The 15,000-nt window shown below is 46.6% G+C and overlaps 1 protein-coding gene across 1 annotated transcript in view; it reads left to right on the top strand.

Annotated features, from left to right (window-relative positions):
* The window catches only part of MGMT (O-6-methylguanine-DNA methyltransferase), a 303,952-nt gene that overhangs the window by 190,983 nt on the left and 97,969 nt on the right, over positions 1–15,000 (top strand). The window lies entirely within an intron of this gene.

Below are 15,000 nucleotides of genomic sequence, written 5' to 3'. Positions count from 1 at the left end.
TTGTGCACCTCAGTGCAAAGCAGGTGTTGTTGCAAATCTGGTATCTCTGTGGAAGCAACGCCAGTCCTCTAATTCATCTTCGCCCGGCTAGAGGACGCAAGCACATGTGCAGATCTGTGACCTAAAGCCCTTGCTGGCGAGGGTGCTCTTCTTACCTTTCGGCTTCCGGAAAGAGCCAGCTCCTGGTGGAGTGAAGGTCCTACCTCCAGATGCCTCCAAAGGTGCCAGTACGTGATTGGAATAGGAGTGCGCATGAACGGAGAAAACCCGCACCATTGAGTCCTTTTGTTCTTTTTGCGAGGAGGAGATCCGTGGGTTGGCTCTTACTGAACATGAAATGTTGGAAGTGGAACACTGCAGTGTTACCAGTGAGCTGTGTAACCCCCACTCTGACAGGGACCCTGCTCAAGGAGCGCGTCTTTCCTTGGTGTGACCGTCTGCAAGTACTTGGGTGGTGGTAAATTTACCCTTCTCGGTCACACACTGCTAAGATGCGAGTTTCCCGATTTCCGCATTTGGAGCCATGTCCTTGGTGAGGGCAGGAGGAATTTGTCACCCTTTCTCGATGTGCCTGGGACTAGGGCAGAGACCGTTAGTCTCAGGAGAGCCAGATGCGCCGGCTGCCCCTGCCTGCCATGGCTCCTGCATTGTGGCCAGGACTTTTTCTGGCAGTGTGACTGGCCGAGGGCCGCAGTCCTGATCACATTCCACTTGGGGACAGAGTGTGCAAGGGGCTGATCTGAAGATCCGGCTGGAACCTGGGGAGCCACAGGATCCTGGGGACCCCCTTTGGCTGTACCCCGTACCTCTGTATTTGCTCCCATATGCTCTCTGATTTCTCTGGATGGCCTGGATGCCTCTGTTCCCAGCACCTCCTCAGCACGCTCCCTGCAGCCCTTGGCCTGTGTCCAGTGGGCCCCGGCCCGGAGGCTTCCGCCCCTGGTAGCTCAGGTCCTGTCTCGGCCTCAGCCTTCCCTTAGGTGCTCGTTTCTCCAGTACCTGCAGCAGCGGCGCTTTTGGATTGCATTCTTTATGCATTAATTAGTAATGTGGTGGTCCCAGGTGACTAATAAGCTAAAGAAAGAACTAGTGTGAGTGAATTTCTTTAAAGGTCATTTGGCTCTAGGAAAACCTTTTTTTTTTTAAGAAAAAAAAAGCATTTTATAGAAATGTTCAATGGCAAAGTGAAATGTAAAGTATTACATGGTTTTTACTATAGCGAACAAATTGCCCCTTTTTATTCCATTTATGTCTTCCTCCGCTACATTTAGCCAGATATATTTGTCTACCTAATTTTCTGCAAACTGAAAGACATCATCCCCCAATGTGAAAACACCAAGAGTTATATGATGATAATTATAACTCATGAGGGGAAAATGTCACCTATAGAATCCATACTGGCCATTTGCATGAGAACACGCTCACCCCGGCCCCGTTGGATTGTTTCCACAGATGTTGTTCATTTCATGTTTGGTTTGATTAAAGACAAAATTCACCCATCAAAAGGAAGAAACGGCCCTGCAGTGTGAATTCTTCATTCGAGAGCATGTGCTAGTTAAAAAGAAAAAAGATACCTTAATCCAATTTCTGAGCTGCACTGATCCCAAATTGAACTGAATTTCCATTAATAAGTCAACCTGAAAATCCTTTAGGTGTTCTCTGGGGGCTGGAAACATAGAGGCCAGTGGCACGGTGACGTTCAGTGTTGGCCAGGGCCATTTGCTTCACCCAAGTGTTGCGCCTGCGCCCTGAGTGCCCGAGAGGAAGGGCTCTGGGAAGGCTGCTGTGGGAAGTCAGGGTTTGTGGGATTGTGTGTGGGAGTAGGTGTGGAGGGCTTGTATGAATGGGGGAGTCATGAAACCAGGACTGAAGACAACAGAAAGGCCCCTGGGAGACAGGTCCCTGGCTCGCCCTGTGCTTCCCCGCCGCTCAGGGGGCCGGCCTTGCAGACAACACTCTCCTCTCCCAGCCAGGTTTCAGAACTGGGGGGCCCGGCATCCTTCCTCCGGCCCCAGCAGCCCCCGAGCGGAGATGCTGGAGTTCCAGTAGAGTGGAGGGAAAAGTGTCTTTGACAGCAAGGTGAGCTGCCTACCTGCACGGTGGGTCCCCTGAGTGACTCAGGCCCCCTTCCTGGAAGGCGAAGGGAGGGGCGCGTTTCTGACCTCCTGAGGAGACTGGAGAGGGAAGATTCTAGTATGCACCCATGCGAAGGCTTTCAAAGGCCTGAGAGCAGACTTCAGAGCTGATCACAAAGTTGAAGGTGGGAGGAGGGGAGCAAGAGAGCATCGGCACTCAGAGTCCTCAGGCGTGGGCATGTGACACGGTGCTGTCCCCCACAGTGACTGCTGCTGTCTGTGTGCCTACTGTGTGGGGGCTTCTGCGGGAGAGGACCCCGTCCTCCGCACGTCAGCTGCTGGAGAGAGTCAGCTGGTGCCAGATGGCCGGCCTGCCTCTGTGAGGCCTCAGTGCCTGCTGGATTCCCTGCCATGCAGGGCTCATCCACGGGGTGACGTGTGGGACCCTCCCAAGCGGGCCCGTGCACCCATGCAGCTGTGGCCGCAGTCTCCACTGTTCTGAATATTTGTTGTGTTCCTCCTGGTAGGATGCATGATGTTTTGGGACTGTGCTGGCAGCTGTGTCTTCAAGTTCCTTCCCAAGCCCCAAGTGCTGTGGGCTGAGGATGCCAGCAGAATGCCCACCCCAGGACACGGATCCACTGGCTCTTGGGATCCCTCCAGGGTTGGCCGAGACTATATCGGTGGCACTGATCTTGTCCCAGAATGCTTGGTCATCCAGTCAGCTGCGACAAAAGAGAAGTATGGTCCGGGTTATACACAGCCTTTCCTTGTCTTTATTTCTAGACACCCTTGAAACATCAAGACTCTACTCCACTGGACTTCATGTCCGGTTATTAATAAGCAGTTCTCATTCTATCATCGATCCTGCTCTGGAGTTAACTTTCAAATAATCTGAACTAAAAAGTTAAATCATATAGGCTTTGAAAATTAACATCCCTAAGTCTCTGTCCTTTTGTATTTGAAAACATTGATCATTTTCCACCCCCTCAGGATGGCCAGTATCCTCTAGATTTATTGCTAACAGCAACTGCTCAGTTTCACACCCAATCCTGAAACCATTTGACGTGATCCTGTAATTGCCACGTGTGTGTATTACTAGTCAAGGCTGCTCCCTCTACAAAACATTGAGCGGCCCGCAGGCCGAGGTGCTGCCGAGATGGCCCATATAGGAGGGGTAACGCCTGCAAACCCCACCCTGATCACCAATGGAGTGGCCTCACGTGGCCTCCCTGATGGTGGCCCTTGACTTTGGTCAGCACTGGACTGGCCCACCCGATGAGATGTCTCAGGCAGCTTGCAAGATTACATCATGTGATGGGCAATGCCTCTGCTAAACAAGAGGCAGGGAGCCGAATGGACAGGCCTCAGGAAGCACAGTGTGGTGGTCGTCACGGCCTTCTGGGAAGGCTATTTCTGCATCGCTGAGGCCCCACAGCCCAGGGTGTTTAGGATGAAAGGCACAGATGTCCAGATGTGAAGAGTGTCAGGTGGGCTAGGGGCAGATGAAGCATGAGGTGGACCCTGTGCTAGGGATGAGAGGAGAGCGGCCCTGCGGTCAAGGGGCCAGGTGGAGCCACCTTTGGTGATGCGGGGAGAACCGGGTGGCCCTCAGAAACCCCTGCTTGGAGACCCCACCTCCCCCTTGACAAGACTGCAGCTTGTGCTGGGCACAGCTGGCCCAGAGCGAGGGCCCTACTACTGCACTCTCCACACCCGTCTGTCCTTGTCTGCCCCGGTGGCTGCCTCACTGACCCCCACCTTGCTGCTGGAGTAGCTGTGCTGATAAGGATGCAGGTGGGAAGCTGGATGGTGAGGCAACCCATCTGTGGTTTGGGATTCGAGAAGACGGCAAGACCTCAGCTTCATGAGAGGTGAGACCTGAAGATCCATGCTGGGAAAGGGTGAGGATGGAAAGGGGTGCAGGGCGTGGAGCAGGTGCCCCGGCAGGGCACAGAGACAGGCCTGGGACCTGGAGGACCTGCAGGCGGGGTCGGGCACCTGCCACACTCTCCCATGTCTTTGAAGCCTCTTGTGGTAGAAGAGAAGGTGCTTAGATTTTACCTTCTGTGCCTTAGTATGTAGTTTGGTATTGTGTTAAGTGGATAGAAATGACATACCCCTGCTCACTCTGAGCCTGCATCCTTTGACCATCACCGTGAACCTCAGATCAAGACGCCAGCCTCAGCGAGGGCTGAGATGAGGCATTCCCCATTCCTACCAGTTGCTTGGAGGGCTGTGAGGGACCTGCTGCCTGGAGCACAGGGCCTGTATGGGTGGGTAAGCCCCTGGAGAGACAGGAGGAGGCAGGGGCGTGCAAGCCTCTTGAGGTACGAGGAGGGTGGCCAGGGGTCTCGGGAAGCTTGTCTGGCCATGGCAGGCAGGACAAGGGCCCCCTCCTGCCATACATCTACCTTAGGCCCCTTGTCATGACATGTGACACCTGAGGGTGGGGGGTTGTATGGGCGTTTGGAATGTGATGGCACAAGCCACAGTGGGTCACCTGTTTTTACAAATGCCTGAGAAGAAAACTATTCTTCCAACTCAGAGAAGTGGGATTTCCCATTGAAAATCAGTGGAAATCACTTATAATGGTCTTTGCAAATTCCTCGCATCTAAGGAAGTGCCTGTGGAGCAGCAGTGGGAGGACACCATGCAGGCTGGATGGAGAGGGTGACCGCTGCCCCCTCATCCCTGGTGTCAGCACACTACCGAGCTGCTCCTGGTTTAAGGACATTTGTGCACCCACCCGGAGGTACGCGTGGAAAGAAAGCACTGCAGCCATTCCGCAGCCAGTAGGGGTGGGACACAGTCCCGTGGGGGCCCCGCGGAGGGCCTGGGCAGATGCAGGGCTGCGCACTGCCGTGGTTTCCTGTGTGTCTGCCAGGAGAGAAGACCGGAGCAGCCTCACCGGCCTGGTGTGGAGGGGCCGCCTCCGAGCATGCGGAGAAGTGGTTTGCATGGCTGGAAGTCAATGTTTATCTGTCTTTAGACTCAGTCGAAGACACATTTCTTTCACAAATTACCATTTTTAAAACCCATTAAGGTCTGATTTTCCAAGGCGCTGACCCTGACGCTTCTAGAGGGCCTCATCCTAGAAGCTGGTGGGGAGGGCAGGAAAATCTTCCCCATTGAGTTTTGAACGTCCAGACCTTTGTTGTCTCCTTTTGAGCCCTGTAGGAGAGCTTTCATGGCTTCTGTGCATGTTCGTGTGTGACTCGCCCGGCTGAGGGACTGGCATAAACATGGATGAGCTTGTAAAACACTTTGTAATCCCTTGAAAAGGAGAAAAATATAAATGTAAATCACTGTTTAACAGTGAAGGCAGGAAGGGAACTGTTCCTCAGTATAGCTGTGGGTTGCCGTTACGTAAGCAGGAGGGAATTTCACTTTGGATGGATTTGGATTTTCTCTTCCTGCTCATGCCCTGAATCTTGCAAGAGCACATGGTAAGCACACAGCACATGTGTTTCTGGAGGAAACACACAGTGTCCATATAGAGCAGGCACTGATTTTGCACTGAAAGAACGTGGATGAGAGGTTCCATGTGTTTAAATAAACTGGCAACAGCAGTCCCAGATAGCTTAGCCGGGCAGCAGTCAGAGTTGTCCTGGCCCGGGGATTGAGCTCAGGTCTCAGAAGGGTCAGCTAGCCAAGCTCTTCACCGGATGACCCCTGAATTAACGAGACACATCGCAGATGCAGACTGTTGATTCCAGGGAACCCAGGTGAAAGGTCAAGGAGAGGTGAGGTAGTTGGTGCAATGCCCCTCCTGGAGTCCCTTCAGGACTGTGGCACTGCCATTCTATGTAAGCTGTCACCCGGGACTCATCTTCGGTGGAGTCTGGAGTGCAGTTGGGAGGTGACAAACATCCATGGCATGAAGGCAGCAAGCCCCCCTCTCTCAAGAACCAGTTGTGGCCACTATCTGCCCAGTGAACATGGGCTTCAGCATGGGAGGGCTCCTGGTTGGGCATCTTCGCGTGAGCTCCCTGGTATTGCCTCCTGCAGGGTGAGGAGGGGTGGGGCCTACTTCCAGGGCTCTGGAAGCAGCATCACCACATCCTTTCTAGTGTGAATTCCAAATATCCGAGATGGTCTCAGTTAATTTAGGAAGTTTATTTTGCCAAGATTAAGGACATGTGCCCATGACCCAGCCTCAGCAGGTCCTGATGACATGTGCCCCAGTTGGTCAGGGCACAGCTTGGTTTTATACATTTTAGAGAGACATGAGACATCAATTAATATATGTAAGTAGTACATTGGTTCTGTCCGGAAAGGCAGGGACAACTGGAAGCAGGGAAGGGGCTTCCAGGTCACAGGTAGGTGAGAGTCAAGTGGTTGCATTGAGTTTCTGAAAAGCCTCTCCAAAGGAGGCAATCAGAGATGCGTTTCTCTCAGTGAGCAGAGGGATGACTTTAAATAGAACGGGAGGCAGGTTGGCCCTGAGCAGTTTCCACCTCGACTTTCAAACCCTTTAGCTTAGTAATTTGGGGGCCCCAAGATTTTCCTTTCATGCTGGGAGGAGGGTTTTTCCACACCTCTCAGACTCAACTCTTAGGCTTCTTAACCCAAAAGAACTTCCACGCAGAAGACGGTGAAAATAGTGCACTTCATTTGCTAAGACATCTAAAGCTGCCACAATGACTGTGAGTTAGGTGAGCTCTATGAATTAGGCTAGGGATTTGCAACCACTTAGCAAGTTCTAGGTAACTGTAAAAGATCCCATAGACTGCAAATTGTGTTTCATTTGGGGACAGATACCCTGTCTTGGGGATTTAAGTGTGTTTACCTTCCCAGAGTTGACACAGAGGACTGTTCCTGGAGCTTCCTTTCCTCCTGCTGGTTTTAAGTGCTTCGAATTATCGGGATTTTCCTACCCATCTGATGCATTCCATTGAAAATTCAGAAATACATATGTATGTGACTGTTTATGGGCAAGTAATTGTGAAATAGGCCAGAGATCTACCAGCTTCCTTTAATTAATGTAACAAATACTTAGCAAGGACGTCCTGCATTCTAGGGATTTGTGGGGGTGGGTAGGTAGGGGAGCAACAAACAAAACAGATAAACCCTGTCCTGAGGCACCCCTCGTCTTGTCTGGGGGTGGAGGTGGGGCAGGCCTGAGACAGAAGAAACAGGTAAAATACACTTCAAAGCCAGGTGCTGGTCAGTGTCTTGGAGAATTCTAAAGCAGGGAGGAGGGATGGGGTGGTGAGTTTTAAATGTGGTGATTGCTGAGGAAATGGCCTCTGACAGCCTAGAGGAGGAGCTGGAGCTGGGGGGACAGGCTGGCCAGCCCCTCCACCAGACACACACACACACACACACACACACACACAGCGAAGGACCCACAAGGACTGTGGCCTCTTAGCGTGTGTGGAGTCATCACACTGACCCTTAGCAGTGTGGCCTGACTTTATCAGGCCCCCGTTGTCATGGAGATGCTGGGAATAGGAGTATTTGCCACCCTCCAGTGAGGAGCCCCCATCCCATGAGTGCGAAGCCTGAACTGGCCCTTCCCTAATTGGCACCTCTGTCCTATTTTCTTTGGCTGAGGAAATTCTCGTAAATGTATATTTAATGTGGTGTTGAGATTGGTAGTTCCCCCCCGCCCATCCCCCAAAGATCATCAAATCTCTGGGGGTCTTTCAAAACCTAAAGGTGATCTCCCTGGTCCTATTATGCTGTTTTGTTTTTGCTTTTTTTTCTTTTTCTTGAAAGACCTGATTGTGGAGTTTTTTTCCCCCTTCTATGAATCCCAAGGAAGGAACTAAAATGGAAGACGGGCTTCTGGCTCTTGCTGCAGCAGATGGGATAATTCTACAGGTGATTGCCCTGGAGGTCTTCAAGGGAGGGAGAGCCGCACCATTAGACTAACACAGCTCTATTATTGACTAATGACGAACAGCGTCGCCTTGCTTTGCCACCTTAAAACAGACACAGGGATTTGCTACTCTATTTGTTTTATAAAATATGCATTGAGAGCAACACCAAAATGCTGAATGACAGGTGACCCTCAGAGCACGCCTGGTATGCACTGCGTTAGCTTGCCAGTATTTCTTAGAGACTTATTTGATTCTAATTCAGTAGGATTTTTAACCCTGACATTTTGAAATCTTGCTTTGAAAGTCCATGTTATTCCCATTAACATCAGTGAGTTTTTCACATATCTAAATATCTAATATCATGCTTTGAGAATTGAAGCCCAGCCTGCTCTTTAAAAGCAAGGGGGCTCACCACATCCTGGAGTTCTACAGTGATTTGAGATGTCCTGGAAGAAATTATCTTCGCAAGAAAGTAAGTTTAGTTGATTGAAATGAAATTAACACCACATTTCTGTGTCATAATGTATTAACCTGATTGGCTAGCTGGATTCCAGCCTGTTTACAAACATCCTGAAGCCTAGATGGGCCCTTCCTCAGTGTCCTTAACTGCTGTTCTCACCCTTAGCTCTCGTGCCCAACCCTAACGCTGAAAACACCCACTGTAGGCTACTGTAAGTTGCAGCATTTGAGGCCTCCCAGGTGTTGCTGTAATTTCTTGTGTACATTTTAGCTCCATCTGTGGCATAGGTACCATTTAATGTTATCTTAATACACTTGTTTTGGATTTTGTGGTTGCAACAATAACAAAAAAAAAAAATCCTTAGTTTTGATGAATTCATGTTGTTTCAGAAGATACTCAAGGCCGGGCGCAGTGGCTCATGCCTGTAATCCCAACACTTTGGGAGGCCGAGGTAGATGGATTACCTGAGTTCAGGAGTTCAAGACCAGCCTGGCCAACACAGTGAAACCCCGTCTCTACTAAAAATACAAAAATTACCCGGGCATGGTGGTGGGCACCCATAGTCTCAGCTACTCGGGAGGCTGAGGCAGGAGGATTGCTTGAACCCGGGGGGCGGAGGTTGCAGTGAGCCAAGATCGTACCACTGCACTCCAGCCTGGGTGGCAGAGCGAGACTCCCTGTCTGGGAAAAAAAAAAAAAAAAAGATACTCAGATATAGCTGTCTTTGCCTGGGTTGTTTTCTAAATGCATTTGGTTGGAGATAGAACAGATCCTGCCTCTATCCACGGCATAAGGAGGTTAGCTTCGTGGCAGACTCTCTGGAGAGCACAGGCCATTGTACCTGCTCATGAGAACAGAAGTGAAAGTCACAGAGCATGCATATTAGTTCCGAGGCTACTAGCATTATTATTTAATGATGAATGAGTGTGTGAAATTTTGAAGAGCAGTTTAGCCTGAAAATATTCCATGAGTAGCTGCCAGGAAGGTTTTTCTGGAACAGTATTAAACTTCAGAAAAAGTGTTCTGAAATTTATAGACTGACAGAAAAACAGAAGTAAAAGTCTAAATTGAACCAAAGTCCTCCTTAAAGATTGCCTTTGAAATTGAGTAATGGCGGATGCCCAGCACCTGATGTTTGGGCACAGGCGACGGGCCCTAGGGTGGTCATCCGAATATCCCTGCCCCACTCCCGAGCTCTCTATGGCATTAGTAGATGCTGGAAGATGAGGCCGTGTTTTCGCTTTCATCACCTGTACAGTGAAGGATTTGCGTGGTCTTTGGTGCTTTTCTTCTAAATAGTCAACAATTATTTCGTGCGACATTTTGGTTTTTTACTGCCAATTCCAACAGCCATTTGTCTTTTCAGAACTAAGTTTATAACTTCCTCCTTTCTCTCCTGTCGCTTTTACCCCATTCTGATTTTTCATCTCACTGCCAATTGTGGTTTCGTTTCTGAGCGCTCATTTATTAATCCTTCTTTTTCATTTCCCAGAACACGTGCTGGTGTAAATCTTTTCACAGTTAAGGTATTACATTAACCTTTTTGATAGCATGGGGTGGTATCTCGGCGGCTGGGCGAGTGCAGTTCACCTGTGGTCTGTCTCAGGGGTTCTAGTTGGAAGGCGTCCTACAGCCATTTCTTCAGAGGCTGAGGTGTGGGGGAGCACCTTGGGGAAGAAGAAAACATAGTTTCTGCCCTTACGAAGCTGATACCCCATCAAACTTGAAATTAAAACAAACAAACAGACAAACAAAAAACCCAAGAACCTACAGAGCGCTGCAGAGAGGCCTTGGGACCCTCTGACAGAGTCAGTGGGGAGTCGGCTGGGAAGGGCAGCTTTTCTGTCCCGGCAGCCTTGCTTCCTCTTCAGCATGCTGAGGGACACGGAGCCCTCCACCGTTATCTGAATTGATTCCATCTTTCCTGCCTCTGCTGTGGGTTTCCATAATGTGAAATTAATGCATGTGCTTAGGTTAGGGGGGGGCAACCCCTCAGAAATATGCAAAGACTTCAAGGGAGACCTTTTCACAAAGAGGAAGATCCCCCACCCCCAACACACACACACACACACACACACACACACACAAAAGCACACACACATGCACAGTTTGCATAGCCGGAGTAGGGAGTAGGGAATATCTCTTTCTGGGGAATGTTCGTAGGTCACTGTTGATTTTACATTGTTTTTCCTTTCTTTGACTTGAAAATTTTTGAAGTAACACAAATTTATTATTTTAAAAACTTGAACTGTAGAAGTACAGCCATAAAATCCTCTTTCCAGAAGCAATCAATCTTAGTCCTTTGGAGTGCAACCTTATAAATCTGTTTCTGTTGTAAATATACTTCCCCGTTCTTACCTGCCTTTACCTAAAAAGTACATAGTATAGTCTTCTGTGAGTAGGACTTTCACTTCCTAATATATCATAGGCTTTCCACAGCTGGTTCTGTATTATGGATTACTGTAATTTATTAACTCTTCCCACTTTGAGTGGAAATTTAGTTTATTTCCAACTTTTTTTTTTTGCTTTTATGGTGTTATGAACATTTGCGTATGTCTGTATTTCTGTGCTGTGTGCGAGTATTTCTGTGGGATAGACGTCTAGGAGAGGAATTGTTTGGCCAAAGGGCATACACATTTAAATGTCCACGGATGCAGCGCAGACCCCCTCATAAGGCTGCACCAACTCATACTCTCAGCAGCAATAAAGACGCGTCCGTTTCTCACACCTCTGCAGAGGAGTTCTAAAATGGCTTTTTATTTTTCAAAAAGCTTACATTTGACAACTATTGATGTTGTGCAACTTTCTGTGTTTATTAGCCAATTATAATTTTTTCTCCTTTGATTTACTTATACATATTCTTTGCTTTTTTCCACTGTTTCTTTTTATTTTAGTAACTCTACAGTATGGCTACTAGTCCTTTGTCTAACAAGTTATACATATTTTATTCTAGTCTCTTTTCTTAGCAGTTTAGTGGTGTCTTTTAGTCATGCTGGTGTATAAAACTTTTCCGCAGTTTAATCTGACGATCCTTCTACTGGAGTTTCCAGTTTTGAGTCCTGCTTTGAAGCACCACTGTAAGATTTCAAAAAAGGATTATCTTGACTTACGGTTTTGTTTTAATATTTTTAATTTACTGCTAATTTGCTTTCGTGTGACCTGAGACATGATCTGACATAGCATTTTTCCACGTAGATGGTTTTTCTACACCCTTTCCATAGGCTTCACTGTCATCTACACTCATCACTGAAACATCCCCTTCGTCTTATTCTGACCTTGCATGTGTGTGGGTCTAGATACAGGCTCTGTTCTGTCCATTGCTATCCCTGGGCCAGCTCTTCCCTGATAGTAATGTGGCTCTGCAGACAGTTCCACATGTAGAGGATGTGTCCTTTTTCATTCTTGTTTGTAAATAAGAATGGGGGTGGGGACACGGGAGGTAGAATCATCAACAAATAGCCTGACAGAACAAGGATAATAAAAATTTAAAAAACAAAAAAGAGGGGTTGGGGGAAGTACAATAAGATCATGCCCTATTGTATAGGTCATAGGTAGGAATCAAAGGAAACTATTTCAAGCTCACAGACCAGGAAGTGGAAGATTAGGCAAGGAAAAAAAGGAATTAAAATAGGGTGACCAGTCATCCCAGCTCGCCTGTGACTGAGGGTCCTCCCAGGACACGAAACTTTCTGTCTTAACACTGGGAAAATCCTGAGTAAACTGCTGGGACAAGTTGGTCACCCTAGATTACAGACACTATAAAAGATATATATACAAAGATACCACTAGAATAGAAACACTTTACAAAATATTAGCCTAAAAGAAAAAGCAAAGAAGACTAAGCAGAGAGACACAGTAACCCTCACTGTAATTCCAGCATCAGCCAACAGGACAAAGCGGAAGCTGTGTCAGGAACTGTCAGGGGGCTTAGCTTTCTGGAAATGAAATTTCACGTTGGCTTGGTAAGGCAACGCATAGCTCAGCACGTGTGAGCAGCACATCTGAAACACAGTGATTCACAAGGGAAGGGCAAAGGGATGGGCGGTGATTAATCAGGCAAATGAAACCATAGGGAAGCAGGGGTTGCCATCTTGGGATTAGACCAAGCAGAAATCAGGCTAAAAAGGCATTCTAAGAGACAAATGAGAACACCTTAAAATGCTAAAAGTCACACTCATAATGAAGATAAAACCCATGTAACACAGAAACCACCTGTATAAAGCAGCACCTACAGCATATGCAAAGAGAAATAAATAGAAACACAGAAATTGTCAGAGATGTTAACACACCATTCTCAGTATAAGACAGGTCAGGTGGCCACAAGTAAGGAATGATACAGGAGACCCAAACAACCTATCCCGTCACAGATACGTATTGAAATGCATTCACTGAGTAGAAAATACATCTTTTTCTCAACATACATGGAATATTTATAAAAGCTTATCAAAAATTAGATTATAAAGAAAAGTTTCATAAAAGAATTGTTACAATCAACATTCTGTGATCACAGTGCAATAAAACTATAAATTGTTAACAAAAATAAGGCCCATCTACCTAGAGACTTAAAACCTATTCTTGAATGAAAGTGTAACTATAAACCAACATAATAGAATGTCTGTAAAATAATAACTCTGTGTATTAAAAGCATAGTTAATGCAATGATTAGAGAATTCATGACTGTAGACACCTATATCAGTAAAAATGAGGGAAGGAAAATAAATGGAATTAATACCAAACTCAGAAAACTATGAAAAATTAAAAGGGAAGCTAAAAAAGTATAGGAAAGGAAATAATAGAAGCAGAAAATAATGAAGTAGAGAAGGAAAAAGCATTTATTTAATCAATAAATCAAATTCTAGTTTCTTTGAAAAAAATTTAAACAGACAAATCATTAGTTATTTTATTCAAGGAAAAAATTGAGGAAACACAAATATATAAAATGAGAATGACAACAGGGAAATAAGTATTGATACAGAAGTTTTTAAAAAGCACAAGAGACTAATTTGCAAATAAATATGAAAACATTTTTGAAGTGCATAATTAGGAAAAATCCAGTTTTAGCAAAATTAACCCCAGTAGAGATAGAAAGCTTAAATAAACCAATTTACATGGAAGAAACAGAGAACATTTTCAAAGAACTACCTCACAAAATGGGTCTGAGCCCAGTTGCTTTCACAGGGGAATTCTAGTAAATCTTTTGTGTACATGATTCTAATGTTACATAAATTGTTTAAAAGCATAAGAAATGAAGGGAAACGTCCCATATTTTTTATGCAGCAAGTACAAATTGAAACCTAAACCTGGTAAAGATAGTATATTGTAAGGAAAATAAAAACTAATATCACATGGAAATATTGATGCAGAAATCCTAACTAATATTAGTAAATAGATTCCGACACCTCATTGGTAGTATAATATACCTCAACAAATATACCCTTTCTATGCCCAGGAATGCAAGGGTAGTTCGGTATTAGGAAATCTGTTCATTGCATTGCAGATGAATACTATAATCATGCAAAAAGGAAGGAAAAAAGTACCAATGCAAGTAACTTAAACACTGTACTCTGATGACACGTACTCAATTGTAGGGGGAAAACTACAAATATTCTTCTTAATAACTTTGTTTTTCATAGTGGTGTGGAATTATTTCATGTGTATGTAGACTGAGAAAATGCCTAAGTGTGTTGATGTTTGGGAGAACCCCCTGTGAAGAAGAGGGACACTTACGTGGAGTAGGGGTCAAGGAAGAAGTTGGTGCAGTTGACTTGGAATCAGCACCATCTGTATGGACTCATTATTTCTCAAACATGCACATATGTACACACTTCTTCCAGCTCTGGCTAGAACTAAAAAGGCCTAGAGGCAGTAATGCCCCAGTCACCAAGAACACACCTAGTTCCCAGTCTTATTTCCAAAATACCGTGCACCACTGAAAGGATCTTGTGCAACTTGGAGAAATGGCTGATTCCAGGATGGGGGCAGCAAAGACACAAAAGGAGCCTAGAACAAGAAGAATGATAAGGTTGAGAAGGAAGAATACAAAATGAGCCCAGAATTAGCGGGGGGAAGAGAAGCCAATTTTTAAAATGGGCAAAACATTGGAACAGGCACTTCACCAAAGAACGCATATAAATGGAAGATAAGCATATGAAAATATGCTCAACGTCTTCACCCTTAGCAAATGAAAACTAAAACCACATGGAGATTCCACTACATGCTTATTAGAACGGCTAAAGTGAACTGACAGTGCCAAGTGCTGATGAAGATGCAGAGCAGCCAGAGTCCCTTGCAGGGAAAATGCTGAATTATGGCCACCAAGGTGACAGTCGGGCAGGTTTAAAAAATAAAATTGAATATACACTTGCCGAATGGCACAGAAAGCTGACTTAAATGTTTACTCAAGTGAACAGATACCCACTCACTCACCCATCCATTCCTTTAGTCATCCACCCACTCCCTCACTCTTCATCCATGCATCCACTCACTCACCCCCCTCCCTACCTACCCACTCACCCACCTACTCACTCCCCCACACACTCATCCACACCCCCACACACACACTCATCCACACCCCCACACACTCACCCCCTACTCACTCCTCCCCCCACTCCCCCACCCACCCCCCCACCCACTCACC

This window comes from Hylobates moloch, unplaced genomic scaffold (genome assembly GCF_009828535.3).
Source record: "Hylobates moloch isolate HMO894 unplaced genomic scaffold, HMol_V3 SCAFFOLD_3, whole genome shotgun sequence".
Taxonomy (NCBI): domain Eukaryota; kingdom Metazoa; phylum Chordata; class Mammalia; order Primates; family Hylobatidae; genus Hylobates; species Hylobates moloch.
Note: the sequence above shows the minus strand (reverse complement) of the source record. Positions and strands in the feature narration are given on the sequence as shown.